The following is a 3,005-nucleotide window of genomic DNA, read 5'->3' as shown; positions in this document are numbered from 1 at the left end:
TTCTATATTCGGCTTCGACACCAGAGCATTAGGCCAAAGTCTGTTTCTTACTCTTCCATGAAATTAAGTTTCCTAAAAAAAAACAATATCATGAGGTAGATCTTCTATCTTCCTTGTATCCTGCCCAATCCGAGTTTAAAAAAAATTCATCCGAGCTGACCATGATTGCCAAATTATTTTCAATCAATCTTCTGTACTTTTCAGGATCATCAAATATTTCACATTCTTTGGATAATTATAGATTAGGGATCATTGGAGTACTACAAGGTTTAGCACCCAATTTTCCCGACTCCGACAATAGATCAAGCACATATTTTCTTTGGGATATGAAGATTCCACTTTTACTTCTATTCACCTTAACTCCCAAAAAATATTTTAACATCCCCAAATCTTTGGTGTGAAACTGATTATGGAAAAAAGACTTAAGAGATGAAATTCCCCCAGTCACTTCCAATGATTACAATATCATCCACATGCATAACTAATAGGATAATGCCTTCCTCAGACTTTTTAGAGAAAACATACTCATCTAACTTACTTTTCTGCATCCCGAACTTCTGAATAGCTTGACTAAACTTCCAAAACCAAGCCCGAGGACTTTGTTTCAAGCCGTATAGAGATTTCTTCAAATGACATACTTTCCCATATTCCCCCTGAGCAACAAAATCAGATGGTTGCTCCATATACACCTCCTCTTGATGATCATCATGAACAAAGGCATTCTTTATATCTAACTGATGTAAAGGCCAATCAAAAGTGGCTGCAAGTGAGATATATAATCTAACAAAAGCAAGTTTAGAAACAGAAGAAAATGTATCATAATAATCCACTCCATAGGTCTGAGCATATCCTTTGGAAACAAATCGAGCTTTCAATCGATTAATAGAGCCATTAAGATTGAATTTAACATTAAACACCCATTTGCACCTAATAGCTTGTTCTCTAATAGGTAAAGGTACCAAAGTCCATGTACCATTGTCATTTAGAGCAGTCATTTCCTCAAGCATAGTTGTACGCCATCCTGGATGAGCTAATGTCTCTCAAACAGTTCAAGGAAAAAATGGTATCTAGGACATAAGAAAAACAAGAGAAGAGAATGAAAAATGATTATAGGAAATAATAGAAGAAATTGGGTATGCACATGAACGTTTACCTTTTCGAAGGGAAATATGAAGATCGTGATCATTTGTGGTAACCAGATCCAATGACGAAAATAGTGACCCACGAGGACATGATTCTAAAACCTCTATAACCGGGTTAGAACTGTGTAGTTGTGGGTGACGTGAGTAGGTGTTTTTAATGGGAGGCTTAACAAAGGAAAACTGAAGCAATGTAGAGGATGAAGAATCCAAGTTTGACGAGATATGATAAATTAAGAAATCATCTTCATCTTGATGCATAGAACCTAAAAAAAAAATTGGAAGTTGTTTATTCTAAAAAGTAACATCGACAAACACAAGATATCTACCCAAACTCAGACAATAACAACGATACCTTTTTGTGCACGAGAATACCCAAAAAATACATATTTCAAAAACTTAGGGTCAAGCTCTATAACCTGAGGATGAACATCCCGAACAAAACAAGTACAATAAAAATTTTTGGTGAGTTGGACAACAAATTTTGATTTAAGAACAAAAGTATGGAAAAGTGTTTTATCTAATAAAATGGAAGAATGCATACGGTTGATGAGAAACAAGAAATTGACATGACATCAACCATAAAACATTTTGGAACCAACATTTGAAATAACAAGGGACGAGTAGTTTCAAGAAGATATATATTTTTACTTTCAGCAACACCATTTTGAGAATGTGTGTCAACACATGAGGTTTGATGGAGCATGCCTTTCTTAAACATGTATTTTTTAAAAGGACCTGAAAGATAATTTTTTTGCATTATCATTTCATAATATTTGAATAGTTGTATCAAACTGAGTTCGAATTTCAATAAAAAAAGAAAAATGAGTAAACAATAAAGCCGTTTTAAAAGCCGTTGTAACAAAATACTGAAAGCCAAGTTTGGATATAACTGGACTAGGACCCAAAACATCAGAATAAACTAACTCAAATAGGGAAGAGTCATGTTTATTGACTCTAGGGTTTGAACTAAGGCGATGGTGCTTAGCAAACTAATAAGAGTCACAATCTAAAGACGTTAAGTTGGAAAATTAAGGATAAAGTTTCTTTAAAGAATGGAGTGAGGGGTGACCTAAATGACAATGTTCTTAAACAAGAGTGAGAGTTCTAATGCATACAAGCATTTCTGGTTCTTGGGTATCAAGGATATAAAGACCATTAGACTCATGTCCTTTACCCATAATCTTTTTCGTCAAGAGATCCTGAAACAAACAATAACCGAGAAAAAATGAGATAGAAAAGTTAAGGAGACTCTTAAATTTACTAACTAACATCAGATTAAAAAATAATTGTGGTGAGATCAAAACAAATGAAAAAAATAAGATATGGGGTAGGATTGCAGTTCTAGAGCCAATAACATTGGATGTGGAAACATTGAATAAAGTAACATGAGTGATATATGGATATGATTTAAAATGAGAAAGAAGACTAGGGTTACATGTCATGTGATCTGTTGCACCATAATCAATAAACAATTTTGATAAGGTGGAAACAAGACATGTATTGGGTTCACTTGACTCAACAAGGGTAGAAATAAGAATAGATGATTGTTTTACAATTTCTTGATGGTGAAGGAACTTGGCATACTTATCCGCAGATATTGAAACAATAGTTGAAGAAGTTTTTATATCCTTTTTATTTGCCATAAGTGCAAGGTAACACAACACACAAAAGAAATTAAATTAGTAATCAAATAACACGAAAAATGAGACACTCGACCCAAGAATGAACCAAAAGAAGAAAAAACAAGGTATGGTCAAAATCAAGAAGAGACGACAGTGAAAGAAAACGGAGTCAGAACTGGTCTACCACGCGCTCTCACGTGAAGAACTCATGAAAAGTTATGGAAGCACGTGCAGTTCACGC

Source organism: Hibiscus syriacus, unplaced genomic scaffold, assembly GCF_006381635.1.
Source record: "Hibiscus syriacus cultivar Baekdansim isolate YM2019G1 unplaced genomic scaffold, ASM638163v2 tig00113725_pilon, whole genome shotgun sequence".
NCBI classification, from domain to species: Eukaryota; Viridiplantae; Streptophyta; class Magnoliopsida; order Malvales; family Malvaceae; genus Hibiscus; species Hibiscus syriacus.
This window is presented reverse-complemented; position numbering follows the sequence as displayed.